Source organism: Tachyglossus aculeatus, chromosome 10 (assembly GCF_015852505.1).
Source record: "Tachyglossus aculeatus isolate mTacAcu1 chromosome 10, mTacAcu1.pri, whole genome shotgun sequence".
Classification (NCBI taxonomy): Eukaryota; Metazoa; Chordata; class Mammalia; order Monotremata; family Tachyglossidae; genus Tachyglossus; species Tachyglossus aculeatus.
In genome coordinates this window covers 46,278,230-46,300,744 of record NC_052075.1, presented here as the reverse complement: position 1 = coordinate 46,300,744, position 22,515 = coordinate 46,278,230, and the positions used below count along the sequence as shown (strand labels likewise).

General features: G+C 43.7%; 1 protein-coding gene across 2 annotated transcripts in view; it reads right to left on the bottom strand.

Annotated features, from left to right (window-relative positions):
• EXOC4 (exocyst complex component 4) overlaps positions 1–22,515 on the bottom strand; it is a 628,131-nt gene that overhangs the window by 180,661 nt on the left and 424,955 nt on the right. The gene's annotated exons all lie outside the window — the stretch shown is intronic.

The window sequence follows — 22,515 nt, the reverse complement described above, 5'->3', positions numbered from 1 at the left end:
TGATCTGAAATTCCTCTTGGGTTTGTGCCTGAAGGTAGCTGTGCTAACTGTTCCTCAATAAGCACGATCCACTGATTGATTTCCCAAGTGCTTAGAACGGGGCATTTCATCCAGAGCATGACTGACAAATAACGCTAATACTACTGCTAATCAATCAATGTCATTAAGTGCTTTCTGTGTGCAGAGCAGTGTATTATACACTTGAGAGTATAACGCAAGCGGCAGGACACAGTTCTTGCCCACAAGGACCTTACTGTCTAGTGGGAGAAACAGACATTAAAATAAATTATGGATACGTACATAAGTGCTGTGAAACTGAGGGTGGGATGACCATCAAGTACTTAAAGGGTACAGTTCCACACACAGAGGAAATGCAGAAGGGAGAAAGAGAGTAAGGGAAAAGAGGAGTTAGAGAAGGCCTCTTGGAGGAGATTCATTCATTCAATCATATTTACTGAGCACTTACTGTGTGCAGAGCACTGTACTAAGTGCTTGGAAAACACAGTTCGACAACAGAGACAATCCCTACCCAACAACAGGCTTGCAGTCTAGAAATGTGATTTGAATGGGGTTCTGAAAGTGGGGAGAGTGGTAATCTGTTGGATATAATAATAATGATGGCATTTATTAAGCGCTTCCTATGTGCATAGCACTGTTCTACGCGCTGGGGAGGTTACAAGGTGATCAGGTTGTCCCAAGGGGGCTCACAGTCTTAATCCCCATTTGACAGATGAGGGAACTGAGGCACAGAGAAGTTAAGTGACTTGCCCAAAGTCACACAGCTGACAATTGGCGGAGCCGGGATTTGAACCCCTGACCACTGACTCCAAAGCCTGGGCTCTTTCCACTGGGCCACGCTGCTTCTCTACAATAACAACTGCCACCTTTCACATCACACTTTCCCAAGAACATCATTATAGCCAGCAGAGAATTTGGGGAGCAATTCACATATCCAAACTCCTGGTTCCAGGTCTGTCCTCCAGAGGACACAAAGTTACATGAAGTGATTAGGCTGAGCCGGCTTGTTTTCCCTTTAACCTGGCCGGTCATTTCCCTTAATAGCACAATTACCTTACTAATGAGATTAAATTTGGTTTAACCAGAGGTTTATTTTACATCAAACCCCCCCACTAATTCTAATTCCCCTTGGGGCCATTGTTCTCCTGATGCACCTAAGCAACTTTCATTTCCTTTAATGGAAGCCAGGCATTTAAGAAGAGGGTAGGGAGGAATGCTAGGGGAGCTAGGAGGAAGTTTCCATAGCAGAAGGACTATAGCTTTGTTGAAAGAAGCGCCTTATGCAGTCAAATTGGATCTTCCTAATATTTTAACCCAATAAAATCCTTATTAATGGCCACCAGCAAAACTTAGAAGAAAAACATTTCCAAACCAATTCCAATGAGTGGTAACTAGTTAAGGGGCCACCTTCTTTTTCCTTTTCTTTTCGTAATCATGTGGAAGGTGGATCTCATTACCAAAGTAATGATTTCACAAGGAAGCCTCCGCATACTAATTAATGTAAAACAAACATTAGCAAGAACCAGTCTATTAAATTGTAGGAGGCTGTTTCGTTCCCACCCGGTCACAGGGCTCATTTCTCCCACACTGTAAGCTTCACAAAACTTCATCCTTACTCTAATCCACTGAGGTTATACTACAGAAACCCCAAATATCTTTTCATTCTTTTCAATAGGCCAGAGGCTCAGCTGCTTCCATCTTCTCCCGCTGGGAATGACAGTGATCAATCAATCGTACTGATTGAGTGCTTATCTGTGCAGATCGCTGTACTTAGGGCGACAATATGACAGAGTTGGTGGCCAAGTTTACAGTCTAGTGGGGGAGACAGGTGTTAAAATGAATTGAGAAGCAGCGTGGCTCAGTGGAAAGAGCCGGGGCTTTGGAGTCAGAGGTCATGGGTTCAAATCCCGGCTCCGCTAATTGCCAGCTGTGTGACTTTGGGCAAGTCACTTCACTTCTCTGTGCCTCAGTTCCCTCATCTGTAAAATGGGGATTAAGACTGTGAGCCCCCCGTGGGACAACCTGATCACCTTGTTACTTCCCCAGTGCTTAGAACAGTGCTTTGCACATAGTAAGTGCTTAATAAATGCCATTACTATTATTATTATTACGGATATGAACTTAAGTGCTGAGGGTGGGGTGAATTTCAAGTGCTTAAAGGGTACAAATCCAAGGGCAAGGGTGAAGCAAAAGAGAGAGAGGGAGTGGGGAAAATGAAGGCTGAGTCAGGGAAGGCTTCTTGGAGGAGATGTGATTTTAATGAAGCTTTGAAGGTGGGGAGAGTAATGTGGTCATTCATTCATTCAATCGTATTTATTGGGCGCTTACTGTGTGCAGAGCACTGTACTAAGCGCTTGGGAAGTACAAGTTGGCAACATTTAGAGATGGTCCCTACCCAACAGTGGGCTCACAGTCTAGAAGGGGGAGACAGAGAACAAAACAAAACATATTAACAAAATAAAATGAATAGAATATGTACAAATAAAATAGAGTAATAAAATAGAGTAATAAAATAAATAAATAAATAGAGCAATAAATAAATAAATAAAGTAATAAAATAAATAAATAAATAGAGTAATAAAATAAATAAATAAATAGAGCAATAAATAAATAAATAGAGTAATAAAATAAATAAATAGAGCAATAAATAAATAAATAAACAGAGTAATAAAATAAATAAATAGAGTATGAAGGGGAGGGAGTTCCAGACCAGAGGCAGGATGTGGGCAAGAGGTCTTCCTGAACCTGTCACAACTGTTTCTTTCATTCTCAGTGGCAGCTGCATTTGACCCCAGTTTTTTAACCTCTAACTCTATCCAGCATGGAGGGACAAGAGGGCAGAAATGCATTACAGCTATTCAAATACAGTCCAACCTAACTCCAATCAGGATTTTTCCAAGAATGGAAAAAAACACCCTTTTGTTTCAGGAGACATTACAGATCTGAGAAGCAGGGAGTTCCAAACTCAATGAGATGCTCTGACTTTTCAGGGAAGCAGACCAGTCCCTGGTTTCAAGAAGGCTGTGGTCTCCAAAATCCAAATGCAGTTACAAATTCAGTAAGAAGGAGAGGGAGAAATGGAAGAGTAAACTGAAATTGACCACAGGTGGAACCAAACCATTCTAGACTGTGAGCCCGTTTTGGGTAGGGATTGTCTCTATATGTTGCCAAACTATACTCTACAAGTGCTTAGTACAGTGCTCTGCACACAGTAAATCCTCAATAAAAACGACTGAATGAATGAATTCATTTAACAAAGTCCCCAGACCAGCCATGTGTACTTAATAAGGTTGTTGGTATTATGCAAATTACTTAATACAAACACTTAGTACAAGGCTCTGCACACAGTGCTCAGTAAATACCACTGATTGAGTCTGATGTTGGTCCTAGGATGTGGTTTGGTTCAGGAGGTACCCTCTTCCTTAAATTTGTTCTTCAAGTAACAGCAATAATTATTATTATCACTATGGTATCTGTTAAATGGTTACCACATGTCCAGCACTGTTCTAAGCGCTGGAGTAGACACAAATAATCAGGTTGGACACAGTCCCTGTTCATCACGAGGCTCAAAGTCTAAGTGGAAAAAGGAACAGTGACTATTTCCTGAGACCCATTCCTCACTCTCCTCCTTCCATGTGGCCCTGAGTCACTACATTTCTTCTAAGAGTGACAATAGGTTGCAGAAGGCTCTAAATCTTTTGATTATTCATAAGAGCTAACAAATAACATACTTAACTTCCAGCAAAACATAAGCAAGGCATGCCACGGATGACTGATGTGTTGCTCACAGCCATCAGGAGGAAAATAATTTCTAATGGAATATTTTTTTTTCTCCCCAGTAATTAGCGTAGGAAAACATAACAGCACTCTTGGAAAACAAAGAACTAGTGAAACAGGAGTCTCCTTCGTGTCCTAAAATTTACCATTTCCCTTCCCCTACACATTTAATTTGTTAAAAGGTACACATATGGAGTGTGGAGATGACAGGGAATTGGATAGTATATCTTTTCATCCCACCTATCCAATCCAATCCAATCCTTTCTCTGTGGTTGGTTCTTCACGGAAAGACCATGCTACCACCCTGACCTGTAATTTACAGGTTGAATGGTAAATTTCAAAGAAATGTGCACTATTGGGTAGAGTCACGACTGATCCTAATGGCAAAAATGCAAATGGTGAGTGTTTACCCTAAATAGGAGAGTGCTTATACAGGCACGTGGATTGACTAGGTGAAATATGGAAAGAGAAAGAATCATCACTGGAAAAAAAAAAAATCAAAGAAAAAACAAAGCACATGACAATTTGGAACAGGCCTTCAATGTAAGACCCCTAGTTTCCAACCTAGTTCTCTACCGTAGACCAACTGAACCACAAATTCCTGCAATGAGGTTACAGTCCACACACTATTTTAACATCCCATCTGTTATTAAGACTCTTTGATTGGATACTTTTTGACTATAAAAAGCCAATCTTCTGCATTCTGTGTTAAACTTTCTCCTGGTTCACCGCCTACTGCTCTACAGGAGACCAACAGAACCGCAAATTCCTGCAATGTTCTCCAGGTCCCGATTCCCGATTTAATACCCACTGCAGGCATCAGTGCATCACCCATTCCACCAGATTCCTGTGACAAACAGAGAAATCACGAGAGCGCAGCCCTAACTCCATCCCCGATAACCACTGGCAATTTCAGCAGCTGCCCTGGACTTTAAGAGATGCAGGGCAGACAGGCTGAAAAGGAATGGTCTATAGGAGAAATTTTAAGCATACCCTAGACTGAACACCGTCCCGAATAACTGAGTGAGATCACTGCTTGACGACAGTACAGGAAATGTAAGAAGACAGAACTACTTTACGACATTCCTAGAGTCGAATAACCTTTTATTTTTTTTCCAGTCATCATAACCAGTGGCACATTCTTTTGCATGTTCAAATCCTGTAGCACTCAATCTGGCCCCCTGTAAAAAGTAACATATGCTTCCAATAAATCTTTAAAATGGCTCTATTAATAGAGTGGCTGTGGTGACAGTTTTATAAATGGGCCCCATCTTTATGCAAACTGGGTTTTATTAGATTGCATTATAATGATTTGTAATAAGAATGCAGAGATGAATTCAGAGAGAAGGAGCTCTGAACGTTCCCAAGACGGTCAGGGGGTTTCAAAGCCCATGAATTCTTTGTGGCAGACTGCGCGTTCCGGGAACAACAGACATCATCAGATTAGTTTTGCTACAGTTGTGTGCTCCTCTGCCTGCTTTTTCCAATCAGATAATAACAGTATAATAACGGGCTTTGTATCTGTCAATCCAATTACTTCCTATTTGGGATGTGCTGACACTCCATTAAATCAGCAGACAGATGGCAGGGTCTTTTCATTACCAAATCACTGAATAATTAGCTTCGCAGGCACTTAACTGGAGAGGCGGCCCTACTCTGAAATCAGGTGTTCCCCTAAACAAAACCCAAACCAAACCTCTGCATCATCCAGCTTTCCATCCAGAAGAAGAATTCCAAGAGACAGATACAGAATGGTAGGGTTGGAAGGCGTCTCCAAGGTCATCAAGTGTAAGAAAACTGGTGGAAATTAAGAATCAATCAATGGTATTTATTGAGCGCTTACTGTGTGCAGAACACTGTATTAAGCGCTTGGGAAAGTACGATACAAGGGAGTAGGTAGATGCTCTCTCTGATCACCAGGAAGCTAACCAGACTACTTGGAGTTGGCAGTCTTTGGTCTGAGAAACTCCCTTATGTCTTAAAAGAAGTTGGAGGTGCTGCCATTTTAGTTTTGTGGAAATGTTTGAAGTGCTTCCAAATTTGGTAGCAGCAGAAGCTCAAATAAGCAATGGCCACACCTAGGTGGGACAGACTGTGAGCATCCTTCTTAATCAATCAATCAATCGTATTTATTGAGTGCTTACTGTGTGCAGAGCACTGTACTAAGCGCTTGGGAAGTACAAGTTGGCAACATATAGAGACGGTCCCTACCCAACAGCGGGCTAACAGTCTAGAAGGGGAGACAGACAACAAAACAAAACATATTAACAAAATAAAATAAATAGAATGGATATGTACAAGTAAAATAGAGTAATACGTACAAGCATATATACATATATACATGTGCTGTGGGGAAGGGAAGGAGGTAAGGCGGGGGGGATGGAGAGGGGGACGAGGGGGAGAAGAAGGAGGGGGCTCAGTCTGGGAAGGCCTCCTGGAGGAGGTGAGCTCTCAGCAGGGCCTTGAATCTAGGACTCTCTAATCTCTGGGCTTTGGCAGGAGGAGGGGAATCTGCCCAAACCACTCCTCAGGTAGTTAGTATGTGTCCACGGATGCAAAGTACTGATCTAGTTTGTTTTCTTTTCAGTGTGGAGATGCTTTGGGGAGTTTATCTGCAGCCTAGGATTGGGGAGGTTTGGAGGGTAGGCACAGCATCTTAGCCACCGGGGTACTTAAAAATAATAATAATAATGATGGCATTTATTAAGCGCTTACTACGTGCAAAGCACTGTTCTAAGTGCTGGGGAGCTTACAAGGTGATCAGGTTGTCCCACGGGGGGCTCACAGTCTTAATCCCCATTTTACAGATGAGGTAACTGAGGCCCAGAGAAGTTAAGACTTGCCCAAAGTCACACAGTTGATACCTGGCGGAGCCGGAATTTGAACCCATGACCTCTGACTCCAAAGCCCGGGCTCTTTCCACTGAGCCACATGACTCCTTCCTTTCGTCTCCCACCCGGTTGGTTAGTGGAAATTCGCACTCTTATGGATTTCCAAGCATTGTGTTGAGAGTCATTTGATAGATGCGCCCTGTGCCCTAAACTATAAAGGCTTGGGGAAAATATGACTGACTCTTGTTACCAAAAACAAGTTACTCTGAAACGTAGTGATAACTTTCCGAACTGGCTTGACTCATTAAGGTTATTAAGGGGAAAGTTTACCACAGAGTGCAGAAGAATGGCTTTTTATAGTCAAACAGTACCCAGTCAAAGAGTCTTAACAACAAATGGGATGTTAAAATAGGATGTGGACTGTAAGCTCCTTGTGGGCGATGGATTGTGTCTATCAACCCTATGTATTGTACCTTCCCAAGTTCCCAGTGCTCTGCACTACAGTAAGTGCTCAATAAATACCACTGGATTACTGAATGAAAAAAACATCTCCAAAACACAGAAAAGAACACTCAGCAAATGAAGGGGCACCATCCATCTTTAAAGTATGTTTGGGTGGATATCATTTTACTAGGGAGTGCCGTTTTTTCTGTAACAATTTCCCCATATTTTTAGACGCATGCTTTTGTCTCTCAATTTACCGCTTACTGTGTGCAGGACACTGTAATAAGCACTTGGGAGAGTATAATAGAGTTAACAGACATCCCTGCCTTTGAGAAGCTTACAACCTAACAGGGAAGACAGAAACAAGCCATTCACAGAGCTGTCGGTAGCAAAAGTGTGCCAGGATAGTAACATGTAAATAACTATTTTACAAATAGCCACACAAACTATTCACGACTGTAAAGGCTCAGTTCATCTTGATGTTGTACATCCAGTCCAGCCAATGGCCTGCTTCTCATCCCCTTAAACTTTTGCAAAATGTGTATAAATCCCCAGTAAACTGAGATTGGCTTCTTTTATTTTGTTTTTTTTTTTTGTTCTTTTTGTTTGCTTATTTGTTTTGCCTGGACCATCTAACACCCTCCCTCATCATCTGCTAAAGTATAGAAGCTATTTTTGAAATAAACCCAATTCATTTTATTCACCCCATTCATGGATTCTGATCTTGCAGAGGAAGTTACTCCCCCACTGTCCCTCTGTTGGTTTTACTGGAGGAGATCCAGGCAGTCCTTATCCTTAAACACCTAAGTACTGCCGAATTGTACTTTCCAAGCGCTTAGTACAGTGTTCTGCACACAGTAAGCGCTCAGTAAATGATTGAACTCACCCCACTCTCCATTCCAACAGCACTTAAGTACGTAATTTAATATCTGATTGTTGCCCCTACCTATAACTTATTTTAATGTTTGTCTTCCCTACTAGATTGTAAGCTCCTTGAAGGTAAGCATCTTGTTTACTTTCCCTATCCCTATTCTCCCAAGCACTCAGCACAGTATGCTAGATATAGTAAGCGCTCAATAAATTCCACTGATGGACTGATGGAGTGAGTGGTTTGAGCAATGCCACTCACCTTCTTTCATCCCTGATAATCAGGCTCCTGCCAGTGTGTGGAATGCAATAGGAGGGCAGGGATGTAACACACTGCAAAGTGGATTACTCGGCACACTGGGTTTAACGGTGGACAATATCGTCGATATCGCTTTTTTTAATGGTATTTAAAAAGACACTTACTATGTGCCTTTCTAAACTTTAACATAATTTTGAAAGAAAAAAAAAAACTAGATCCATTCAAGTCTGAGTCCCTCACAAATGAATTCAGAGTGAATCAAGAGTTACCAAGTGGGCAGCATTTGCCCCTTTCTGTGCTTTTTTCTTAAAAAATGGTATTTGTTCAGCACTTACTATGTGCCAGGCACTGTACTAAGTGCTAGAGGTAGGTACACGCTAACCTGATTGGACACAGTTTATATCCCACACGGGCTTAGAGTCTTAATCCTCATTTTACATATGAAATAACTGAGGCACAGAGACGTGAAGTGACTTACTCAAGGTCACACAGCGGTGCCATTCAGACCCACGCTCTTTCCACAGAGCCACGCTGCTGCCTTTACTGGGCCTTGCTTTGGTTTGAACTTCAAATAGGGGATAAGCAGTGTCTGAGAAAATGCTGGAATGATTCAGCCTTCTCGTCTACTTTCCACATCATTGAAAATGCCTCCCTTGGTGCCCTAAAGGGGCTCTGGAAACTCACAGCCATCTCATTATGGATAATAATTCCCAGAGGACAGCAAGTCTCATAAACTCAGGGCAGCAAAGAAGAGGGTCAACGTACTAAATTGCACTAAAAAGCAAGGAGGCATTAGATGGCTGAGCCACTAAAACAAGACAACTTTACAACTCTTTAATGAAGATTATGATTTTATGGTCTTGGTTTGAGGAGCAAACAGAACCATTAATGCCATCCTCTCTTTGCTAAATGACTCCATCCCTGATTATTGAAGAACGGCTATATTCAACTGATGTATGTGCATCCATTCCATACGCAGGGGACACATGGAGGAAAACGTTACATCAATTTTTCTTCCATTTAACATTTAGTGAGCACTGACAATATGCTAGATGCTCTGTAAAACAGAAAAAGGGTTATGTTGGCAGAGACGCAGCTCAATGGGGCTCAACAATATTGCATTTGAAGAAGAAAAAGTGATCAGCGGCAGCCAGCTGTGTGGCAATCGCACACTATTAGCTGCCTGGAACTCTTCCAGTAAAACAAATAGAGGGACGACGGGGGAAAACTTCATCTGCGAAAGGTAAAGACCAGAATCCGTGAACAGGGTGAGTAAAATGAATTGTATTCATTTCAGAAATACCTTCCGCACTTTCGCAGATGTGGAGGGAGGGTGTTGGATGGCCCGGGCAAAACAAAACACCTCCCCTCCACCGCCCCGGCCCCGCCGCTCTGCCCAAGGAACACAGTGAAAGAAGCCAATCTCAGTTTTCTGGGGATTTACACAAATTCGGCAACATTTTAAGGGGATGAGAAGCAAGACATTGGCTGGACTGGATTTGCAACGTCAAGATGAACTTAGACCCTTACACTCATGAATAAATTGGGTGGCTACACAGTCGCTCGAACAGGAGCTGAGCCCAGTCCACTCCTTGCTTTCAAGACTGCCTCTCATTGAGCCTGGGGAACCTAGACCTCTCCGCACCTCATTTTCTTCACGGGTCAACACAGTCTCCTCCACTTGATGAGGATTCTGCAAAGGATAATGATACAATGTTGGAACGGAAGGAAGAGAAACTAAATTGGCAGAACCCTACAGTACCAGGAAGAACCTATGCAGGTCACTGGGTCTACATCACCTAATTCGGGAAGAACATGTTCTGCCTTCATTAAAGTGCACCCGGGACTAAGACCTGCATTTTACCCTGCAGTGCCTCAGCAAGGATCACTGTTCATTCAGTCAATCGTATTTATTGAGCGCTTACTGTGTGCAGAGCACTGTACTAAGCGCTTGGGAAGTTGGCAACGTATAGAGACGGTCCCTACCCAACAACGGGCTCACAGTCTAGAAGGGGGAGACAGACAACAAAACAAAACATGTGGACAGGGGTCAAGTCGTCAGAACAAATAGAATTAAAGCTAACAGCACATCATTAACAAAATAAATAGAATAGTAAATAAGTATAGGTAAAATAGAGTAGCAAATCTGTACAAACAGATATTGAGCCCAGCACCATTGATCCCTATAGAAATAACTTTTCCCAAATGGTCTCTCTCAGTCCAATCCTACTTAAGTAGGAAGATTCACAGAATTTCCAGCCAAGCACAATTGAATACAGGAAGGAAATTCTGGGTATGTGCTTTCATCGGGCTTCCAGTTAAAGCACAATATATATGGGAAATTCTTTTCAATATGCACTTCCTTTTGTCACATACCCCAAAGTCAAAACAAACCCCACCCTCCACAGTCTTTCCAATTTCAGAAAGTTGAATTTTCCTCCTTTTTCCCTGCATTACGTATTCTGTAATAATATGGAAGGCACCACGTCCGTAATTCAAGCTTCTGCTCTTTGGGAATGATTTTCTTCTGCAGTTTGTTTTCCACTCTTTTCAAAAACTTACATATCAAAGTAAATACTTCCCGTGGACAAGTACAATCTGCTCTACAGTGTCCTTGCAAAGTGAGCACAATTGCAAAAAACAGGAGGCTGAAATGGCAGGAGGGAAAAGCTATCAGAGATATGGTATCTCTGCTCCTTGAGAATAAAGGATCTAATGAGTCTCAACGGTGACGGCAGATCCTTCCAGCAAGGTCAAAATAACTGCTAAGAGTTGGATATGTTTTCTGCCTCCAGGGAGCCAGCATCAGTTTGGGGTATTGCTGATGTGACACAGATTCGGGAAACAATACAGTAGAAGGGAAGGGCTCTCCATCTCGCCCGTAAACTGCCTCAAAAAGAATGAGATTTTAATTATTAAAACCATTCCACATGCCCGAATCTACATAAATATCTACTTTCCCTAAAATCTAATTGCTAGTTCAACAACTAAGTATGCATTTGTTGGGATAATCAAATGTACATCTCCCTCTCTCCCTCCTTGCTTTGGAGGATTGAGTTTAAATGCGTTTCTGGATTACTAATTATTTTCTAAGTGAGTTTAATGTTTGGGAAAGCTGTTGGGACTGACATTCTAGAGGGCTAATGTTCTCTGTTTATCTGGCAAACAAGTGCTTCTTTGCCGTGGGTGGGTGCAATGGAACGAAACCCAAACCAAAAATGTCTCTCTCCCAGGTTGGAGAGGGCAATTTCTATCACCAAGTTCCCCCCACTCCCTCTTGTCCCCATCCTTTGTCATCCCAAATAGGAAACTGCCCAGGTGGTTGAGAGAGGGAGAGATGGAGAGGGAGAACGACGACAAGGATCTCTGGAAACCACCTGGGGAATCCAATACTTATTTCATATGGGATGATGGCTAGTGACCAAACAGACATGAGTTTTCAATCAGAACTGATGCCGGAAAAGACTGAACTTGTGACTCAGATACGGATGGCTTCTCCACCCTACTGCAAACCCTGCTACCTCTCCATTTCTTTCCTTTCACTGCCATGGAGCATGGAGGGGTAAAGGAAATCAATCCCACTGTTTCCAGGAAATCAAATCATCTTTGTGCCTCCTCTCTTCAGGGCTCCTTCACATTTAGGGATCCGTAAGCGGCCACCTGGGGAGGATGCAAGCTCATCTGCCATCTCAGGTAGTGATGTCTATCAAACACTTCCTGCAAAAATCAAGCCGTTTATCGGCTTCTTCCGCAGTTTCCAAGTGTCTGTGGGCTTGCTCCTCCCTTCAAGAGTTTGTTTCCGCTCCGACAGCGGTGACAATTACACTCATCAGTCGCGGATTCATTTACCACATCGAGGACCCTGAAGTAGGACTGCTCTTTCTGCAGCCGGAAAGATCAGATTTCAGGGCCGCGATATCTACACATTCATTATTTATCAGGCAGCAGGCAACCTTTTGGCCCTGAGGAATTCCTGAGCTCACACAGTCCTGGCTCTCTAGCAGCAGAACTTGTTGGTTGTAAGGCCAAATGGACAAAGGGCTGAGAGGTCCTGCTGGCCAGAGGGAATTAGCAGGGCTATGTCAGAAAGGAAGAAACCCTAGGGGTGTCCAAGCAGAGGGGGTGCTACCAGGACTGGAGTAATGAGATGACATCTTCAGAAGCGGAAAGTTCATCGCATCATCATCATCAATCGTATTTATTGAGCGCTTACTATGTGCAGAGCACTGCACTAGGTGCTTGGGAAGTACAAATTGGCAACATATAGAGACAGTCGCTACCCAACAGTGGGCTCACAGTCTAAAAGGAAGAGACAGAGAACAAAACCAAACATACTAACAAAATAAAATAAATCGCATCTCACATCGGAAGAGCAACAGAGCAGACATCAGAGAAACTGCAACACAATACAGTGGTTTCACACCTGAGAAACCTGAAGCCTCCAGGCTTTTATCCTCTTGGGGCCATTCTTCCAAAGGTTTTTAGATACTGCATGAGCCTCTGGAGGCTATAACTATGTTTGAGAACAGATCAAGTGCTTAGTACAGTGCTCTGCACACAGTAAACACTCAATAAATATGACTCAAGTAATGAGATGACGTCTTCAGAAGCTGAACGTGCATCGCATCTCACGTCGGAAGAGCAACAGAGCAGACATCAGAGAAACTGCAACACAATACAGTGGTTTCACACCTGAGAAACTTGAAGCCTCCAGGCTTGTATCCTCTTGGGGCCATTCTTCCAAAGGTTTTTAGATACCGCATGAGCCTCTGGAGGCTATAACTACGTTTGAGAACAGATCAAGCGCTTAGTACAGTGCTCTGCACACAGTAAGCACTCAATAAATACGACGGAAGTAATGAGATGACGTCTTCAGAAGCGGAACGTGCATCGCATCTCACATCGGAAGAGCAACAGAGCAGACATCACAGAAACTCCTCTCAATAAATACGACTGAAGTAATGAGATGATGTCTTCAGAAGCAGAACGTGCATCGCATCTCACATCGGAAGAGCAACAGAGCAGACATCAGAGAAACTGCAACACAATACAGTGGTTTCACACCTGACAGACTTGAAGCCTCCAGGCTTGTATCCTCTTGGGGCCATTCTTCCAAAGGTTTTTAGATACCGCATGAGCCTCTGGAGGCTATAACTATGTTTGAGAACAGATCAAGTGCTTAGTACAGTGCTCTGCACACAATAAACACTCAATAAATATGACTGAAGTAATGAGATGACGTCTTCAGAAGCAGAATGTGCATCGCATCTCACATCCGAAGAGCAACAGAGCAGACATCAGAGAAACTGCAACACAATACAGTGGTTTCACACCTGAGAAACCTGAAGCCTCCAGGCTTGTATCCTCTTGGGGCCATTCTTCCAAAGGTTTTTAGATACCGCATGAGCCTCTGGAGGCTATAACTATGTTTGAGAACAGATCAAGTGCTTAGTACAGTGCTCTGCACACAATAAACACTCAATAAATATGACTGAAGTAATGAGATGACGTCTTCAGAAGCAGAATGTGCATCGCATCTCACATCCGAAGAGCAACAGAGCAGACATCAGAGAAACTGCAACACAATACAGTGGTTTCACACCTGAGAAACCTGAAGCCTCCAGGCTTGTATCCTCTTGGGGCCATTCTTCCAAAGGTTTTTAGATACCGCATGAGCCTCTGGAGGCTATAACTACGTTTGAGAACAGATCAAGCGCTTAGTACAGTGCTCTGCACACAGTAAGCACTCAATAAATACGACGGAAGTAATGAGATGACGTCTTCAGAAGCGGAACGTGCATTGCATCTCACATCGGAAGAGCAACAGAGCAGACATCACAGAAACTCCTCTCAATAAAAAAGACTGAAGTAATGAGATGATGTCTTCAGAAGCGGAATGTGCATCGCATCTCACATCGGAAGAGCAACAGAGCAGACATCAGAGAAACTGCAACACAATACGGTGGTTTCACACCTGACAGACTTGAAGCCTCCACACTTGTATCCTCTTGGGACCATTCTTCCAAAGGTTTTTAGATACCACATGAGCCTCTGGAGGCTAGAACTATGTTTGAGAACAGATCAAGCGCTTAATACAGTGCTCTGCACACAGTAAGCACTCAATAAATACGACAATGAATGAATGTGTGCCTGGAAATTGTGTGGACAAACTACTTCACAACCTGGCAGTTCCTGCTTCCTCAACCCCTCCTGATCCACCCAAACTCTCCCTCCTCATTCATTCATTCATTCAATCATATTTATTGAGCGCTTACTGTGTGCACAGCACTGTACTAAGCACTTGGGAAGTACAAGTTGGCAACATATAGAGACGGTCCCTACCCAACAGCAGGCTCACAGTCTAGAAGGGGGAGACAGACAACAAAACAAACCATATTCACAAAATAGAATAAATAGAATAAATATGTACAAGTAAAATAAATATATAGAATAATAAATATGTACAAACATATATACAGGTGCTGTGGGGAGGGGAAGGAGGTAAGGCGGGGGAGATGGGGAGGGGGAGGAAGGGGAGAGGAAGGAGGGGGCTCAGTCTGGGAAGGCCTCCTGGAGGAGGTGAGCTCTCAGTAGGGCTTTGACAGGAGGAAGAGAGCTAGCTTGGTGGATGTGCGGAGGGAGGGCATTCCAGGCCCGGGGGATGACGTGGGCCGGGGGTCGATGGCGGGACAGGCGAGAACAAGGCACAGTGAGGAGGTTAGTTGCTAATGCTGAACGTTTATAATAATTAACAATAATCCCAGTATTTGTTAAACACTTCAAGCACTGTTCTAAGCGCTGGGGTAGATTCAAGTTAATCAGGTTGGAAACTGTGCCTGCCCCACATGGAACTCACAGTCTAAGAAGGAGGAAGAACACTGATTTATATTAGCAGCACGTCTCACTATCATCATTATTTACTATTCAGACAACCACCATGGGAGGTGAGCTTCCACTGTTTTCCTCAGGTGGACACTTGGGCAGAGATGCGATAATGCCTTGCTGCCGTGACCTAAAAAGTTGCTACATGGCTATTCGCACATTACTTAAGAGTGACTGCAAAATGATCATAAAGAACTCTGAAAAACCCACAGTGCCATAAGAATGCTAAACCATCTTAGTATAATGAAGGAGGGAAATGTTTTTAGAGGCTGTATGTCTACCCAAGGGTCTGATGCTTATCTAGGAAAATGCTTCAGTGTGGATTTTGTCACACCGCCAAGAAACTGACAGCCCCAAGGTTGTAGGCTCTTCTGCTACTATGACTCCTTAAGACTGCAGAGTACTTCATCTGAAAAAGAAACCTCATCGATGAATCTGACATCTATCAATCAATAGAACTTATTGAATGCCTCCTTGGTTAAGCACTATACTAAGCACATGGGAGAGTACACAAGCTCCCTGACCTCCATCTCCAAGAAAACTAACCGTAACAATCATTTACGATTGCCATTCTCCCAAGCGTTCGGCAACGTTAACACCTGGTCTCCATCTCGACAGTCCTGTGAGGTAAGGAGCTATGTGAAGAAACAGACTCTGAGAGGATAAATTATTTACTGTCAGTCACCCGACAGTACAAACTTCATGTGAGGAACTCCAGGAGGGTTAAACCTGGAATTGCAATTAACGATTCTTTTCTTCCTCTCCCCCGATTCCCCTCACTCTAAAATTTCATTCATTCAATCATATTCATTGAGCACTTACCGTGTGCACAGCACTGTACTAAGCGTGACTAGATTTTAGGTCAAGCGCTAGGCTTTGGCACAACTGACTGAGGGCAGGGTGTATTGTTGAAAGACTAGAAAAACATCAGGGCAACCCAACACCAAGAGAGCCAAGGTTCACTGACAAACCTAAGTTTTTTTCAAATAAGACTGCCACTTCAGCAGAATGCAATCCTTTCGCCCCTGCTGTCACATCCCACACCCCTCTTGTAGTGACAGAGTGGGGCTGATCCCTTGGGCCTGCTGTCCCGAAATGAAGTGAAAACCGACTGCCAAGCAGTTATGTGAATCTGGGGAAAAGAAGAAGTTCTTTTTCCAAGTTTACGAGAGTGCAGCTGTGGTTCTGAACAGCATGTTCTGAACTTCGCGGCCTCCCGGCCTCCCAATCTTCCCACAATGGACCACGCTCAACTTGCCTTTCAGCAGCTTTCCCTTCAGCATACTAAACTTGAGCTTCTTTAACACCGAGCAACACATTTCTCCCTTTAATGGGATAATTTAGCCTTCTGACTTTCACAGCAGATGCGTTTAAGACTCAGTGATGTCATTTAATTACAGACTCAGTGAAGACATTTGAAAGCATCATTATAACCAGCCTGTGCTGTCAGTTCCCCAGATGGAGCACATCAACTCTGCCATGCTGAAGAGGTACAAACTCTTGGGAGGAAGAGAGAAATGGAAAAAAAGTGGGTCAAGTTCTACTCTCTGTCCCCTGAACATTTTATATTCCATGCTCTCGCTCTTTCATTCAGTACAAGAGATAAACACCCACTGAGGAGAAATGACTCCAAATTAATTTCATGCATTCATTCAATCGTATTTATTGAGCGCTTACTGTGTGCAGAGCACTGTACTAAGCGCTTGGGAAGTACAAGTTGGCAACATATAGAGACGGTCCCTACCCAACAGCGGGCTCACAGTCTAGAAGGGGGAGACAGACAACAAAACAAAACATATTAACAAAATAAAATAAATATATACAAGTAAAATAGAGTAATAAATACATACAAACATATATACATTTATACAGGTGCTGTGGGGAGGGGAAGGAGGTAAGGCAGGGGGGATGGGGAGGAGGGGGAGAGGAAGGAGGGGGCTGAGTGTGGGAAGGCCTCCTGGAGGAGGTGAGCTCTCAGTAGGGCCTTGAAGGGAGGAAGAGAGCTACCTTGGCGGATGTGCCGAGGGAGGGCATTCCAGGCCAGGGGGAGGACGTGGACCGCGGGTCGACAGCGGGACAGGCGAGAATGAGGCATGGTGAGGAGGTTAGCGGCAGAGGAGCAGAGGGTGCGGGCTGGGCTGGAGAATAATAATAATAATAATAATAATAATAACAATAATGGCATTTATTAAGTGCTTACTATGTGCAAAACACTGTTCTAAGCGCTGGGGAAGTTACAAGGTGATCAGGTTGTCCCACGGGGGGCTCACAGTCTTAATTCCCATTTTACAGATGAGGTCACTGAGGTCCAGAGAAGTTAAGTGACTTGCCCAAAGTCACACAGCTGGCAATTGAACCCATGACCTCTGACTCCAAAGCCCGGGCTCTTTCCACTGAGCCACGCTGCTTCTCTTAAGAGAAGGAGGAGGAGAGAAGGGAGGTGAGGTAGGAGGGGGCGAGGTGATGGAGAGCCTTGAAGCCGAGAAAGGAGAAAATACTGGGCCAGCATGGCCGGTGCATTTTTGTTTTGGCATGTGCTGTCCAAAATTCTGCAGTCAAAATGGATATTTTGGCGACAGCACATCCTTTTCTCTCTCAACTGTCTCCCTCTTGCTTTGCAATTCATCTTAACCTTTTGAGGATTCAACCACCAGAGGGCGACAATAGCATTCGGACCCATGGACCCAATCCGATTCACCTTCAGTCCTGAAAAACAGCAGGTGGAGGTGGGTGGAGAGGGATAATAATAATAATAATAATAATAATAATAATAATAATAATGATAATAATAATAATAATGATAATAAAAATAATAATGGCATTTATTAAGCGCTTACTATGTGCAAAGCACTGTTCTAAGCGCTGGGGAGGTTACAAGGTCATCAGGTTGCCCCACGGGGGGGGGGCTCACAGTTTGAATCCCCATTTTGTCATCATCGTCATCATCAATCGTATTTATTGAGCGCTTACTATGTGCAGAGCACTGTACTAAGCGCTTGGGAAGTACAAATTGGCAACATATAGAGACAGTCCCTACCCAACAATGGGCTCACAGTCTAAAAGGGGGACAGAGAACAAAACCAAACATACTAACAAAATAAAATAAATGGAATAGATATGTACAAATAAAATAAATAAATAAACAGAGTAATAAATATGTACAAACATATATACATATATACAGGTGCCGCTAATCTTCAGTTCCCTCATTTTACAGATGAGGGAACAGAGGCCGACAGAAGTGAAGTGACTTGCCCAAAGCCACACAGCTGACAGTCGGCAGAGCCGGGATTTGGGTCCCTGACTTCTGACTCCAAAGCCCGGGCTCTTTCCACTGGGCCACGCTGCTTCTGTGTCATGGTTCTCTGCTGTTTATGCACGATAAAGACAAAAAGATCTGGGGAATGAAACCGAAACTCCTACTGATACAAACACGGCAGGGAGAGAAAGGAGAGGATCCCTGGAATAGTTTCCACAGATTAATGGACACTTGTCCCTACACTACGCTGCTGGAGGTGGAGGAAGAGGAGGAGGAATCATCTTATAGGCTGATCAGTTTGACCCAAGCAACATAAAAGGGAAGGACTGATAAAAAAAAAAATCTCCCCCCTGCTCCTAATAATAATAATAATAATAATAATAATAATAATAATAATAATAGTAGCATTTATTCATTCATTCAATCGTATTTATTGAGCGCTTACTGTGTGCAGAGCACTGTACTCAGCACTTGGGAAGTACAAGTTGGCAACATATAGAGACGGTCCCTACCCAACAGTGGGCTCACAGTCACTGTTCTAAGCGCTGGGGAGGTTACTAGGTGATCAGGTTGTCCCACGGGGGGCTCACAGTCTTAATCCCCATTTTACAGACGAGGGAACTGAGGACCAGAGAAGTTAAGTGACTTGCCCAAAGTCACACAGCTGACAAGTGGCGGAGCCGGCATCTGAACCCATGACCTCTGACTCCAAAGCCCGGGCTCTTTCCACTGAGCCACGCTGCTTCAATACACACATACACCCGACTTTCATGGGCCTCTTGAACTTGTAGCTACCCCAGAGCTTAGAACAGTGCTGGGCACATAGTAAGTGCTTAACACATACCAACATTATTATTATTAGCTGAAAGCAGCTTCTCGATCCATCAATCAAATCAGTCAATGGAATCTACTGAGCACTTACTCTGTGCAGAGCACTGTACTAAGTGCTTCTCTTCCGCTGGCTCCCAGTTTTCCCCTCAAAAAATAGTACGTAACCCCGAATATTGCATGCAGGTGCTGTAGACTGGGCCGGTCTTTGGTTTCTCTAAAAGTTTGCCATAAACGACCCATGAGGGCCCTTTTTCTAGATCACTCGTCCTCTCTTGCTTCGACAGTGTCTATTCCTTAACAGCCTTCAGGCTGCCTAGTCCAGATCGCAGCGAGGCTCGGTGGAAAGAGCCCGGGCTTTGGAGTCAGAGGTCATGGGTTCAAATCCCGGCTCCGCCAATTGTCAGCTGTGTGACTTTCAGCAAGTCACTTCTCTATGCCTCAGTTACCTCATCTGGAAAATGGGGATTAAGACTGTGAGCCCCAAGTGGGACAATCTGATCACCTTGTAACCTCCCCAGCGCTTAGAACAGTGCTTTGCACGTGGTAAATGCTTAATAAATGCCATCATTATTTATTTATTATTTATCGCATTTGTTGGGGCAGTTTTAGACACATTCTAATAAAAACTCTGCATTCCTTTTGCTATTTTTAAAGCCCCCAGGCCCGGATGTTGTCTTCATTCTAAGACCTAAAATGACAATGGTAGACATGGCTTTTCTTGCTGCTCCCTGTAGACTGTAAGCTTCTTGTGGGCAGGGATTTTGTCTACTAACTCTGTTGTACTTTCTCAAGTCCTTAGCACAGTGCTCTGCACCCAGTGAGCACGATATAAATATGATTCATTGACTGACTGAATGTTTCAGAGGAAAGATTGGATATTTCTTTTATTTTTAGCTCCAGGTCCCAGAGGTTTAACTGATTTGGGTCCTGAAGTGACTAATGTGCCCTTAGCGGGTAAGCTCATTTTAGCAAACCTGGCTCTAAAAATGTATGTTAATACCAGGCATTTCGGGAGCTAACTAGAGATGTCTCCTTAAGAAACTAAAAGGAGGTACGTATGTTTTCAGTTTAGAGCTTGTAAGTACTTTGTCCCTAAGAGATTCTTCATCAAAACAGCCTCAGTAAGATGAGGGCTGGAAATTACTTGTAACAGAGATGGAACTTTGCTGTACCTAGCAAAGGCAGTTTAAAAAAATATACAACAGGAAAGGACTACAGGACTAGATGAAAAGTGGAAGTGAAGGGAGAGGAGAGAGGGGAAGAAGGAAGGGAAGAGAGGAAAGGGTAAAAATTCCACTCTGTATAACCCCTTGTGGAGTGCTACCTGCAGAGACATACCCTTTCTAAAGAATGTAATACAAATGCCATCTGTAAGCGATCCGCCAGTCACCTCAGGGTCCCAGAAAACCAAACCCGGAAATCCAAACTCCAAACGTACCAAGGAATACCAACCTATTCGGGGAATAAAGCACTATTCGAGTTTCAAGCTTTTCCAGGAGAGGCTACATATACAAGAGCATCCACAGTTCCCCACAAGATAGGAATAAACTCCATAATTTATTATTTTCCAATATTCTGCCACGCGCAATGATTCTCCTCTTCATCACAACTCCCACGACTGGGGTAGGCGAACATAATTCAAGGGTGCACACAGGCAAAGTACCTGTTAGTGTCAAACCGAAGCAGGGGAAGGGGAACAGTGACCTGCTCATTGGCTTTTCAAGCCTTGCTCCGAGGGTATTCTGTTCCCAATGCGGGAAGAGACGTTCCAAGCTTTTCCCTGAAAATAGTCGCTTTTCTGCTTCCTTGGAACATAATTAGATGAAGAGGGTCGCCCAAGGTCACGACAAAGGTCCGTGAAAGATGAATTGCTTTCCTGAGAGAAGCAGGAAACCGGGAAAGTGCTTGGGGATCCTATCGCCCAAGCCAAGAACCTGAGACACTGAAAACATGACACCTCCCCAGTGTTTCATTGAGAGACCAGAGCAGTCAGTGACAAAAGTCAAGTTGCCTGACTTTCTCGCCCAGGGTTCCAATCATTAAGCATCTCTGTCCCTCAGTCCTCCCTTTCTGAATGATTTTCTGCCTGTGCATCCGCCGAAGGGACGCGGAAAGACAAACTGATGGAGGTTGCAGGAGACAGTCAGGGGACTGGGGCTCCGGTGACTGAAAGCAGCAAAACAAAAGCCATAACCAGGGATAACAGTTTCGGCTACGAGCAAAAGGCCCCTGGAGTAACACATGGTAACGCCCTTCCTCCAGCTGATTTTAGGATGTAATAACGTGTGAATCTTTCATGGAGTGAGTCCCTATTATTTGAACACCCATATCTTAGGCACTGATCAGACCAGGATCGGCAGTGACAGGGAAGGTGAGAGGAGTTCCTGCTTGTTCTCTCGCCCAGCATCTCAGGGCCTAGCCTGTGTAAATTAAACACAAGACAGTGACTGCCACCACAAAGGTCCGTGAAAGATGAATTGCTTTCCTGAGAGACTCAGGAAACTGGGAAAGTGCTTTGGGATCCTATCAGCTAGATGGTACTCTCAAAACAGAGCCATTCATGTTTTTATTTACTGCTGCCCTGAAATGCTAATGTGGAGCAATTTGTTTTAGTAGCTGCCCTCATAATTACAGTCCTTTTATAAAGCCCGTCCTTAATGCTCACTGGCCTGGATCCCCTTCTTCCTCCACATCTAACAGTCCACCGCCGTCCACTCCTTCAAAGCCCTCCTAAAATCACATCTCCTCCAAGAAGCCTTCCCTGACTAGGCTCTCATTTCTGGTATCCGCCCTCCCCTCTGCATCACCCCTACACTCAGCTCTGTACACCTTAAGTACTTGATATTCACTCCGCCCTTGGTCCCACAACGCTTTTGCACATAACCTATATGCTGCCAACTTGTACTTCCCAAGCGCTTACTACAGTGCTCTGCACACAGTAAGCGCTCAATAAATACGATTGAAATGAAAAAAACCTTGTCTTGTCTTGTGCCGTCGTCTCCAACCCATAGCGAGGCCATGGACACATCATCATCATCATCATCATCAATCGTATTTATTGAGCGCTTACTGTGTGCAGAGCACTGTACTAAGCGCTTGGGAAGTACAAGCTGGCAACACATAGAGACAGTCCCTACCCAACAGTGGGCTCACAGTCGAAAAGGGGGAGACAGAGAACAAAACCAAACATACTAACAAAATAAAATAAATAGAATAGATATGTACAAGTAACATAAATAAATAAATAAATAAATAAATAAATAAAAATAAATAAATAAAATGAGTGAATGAATGAATAAATAAATAAATAAAAATAATAATAAATAAATAAATAAATAAGCAAATAA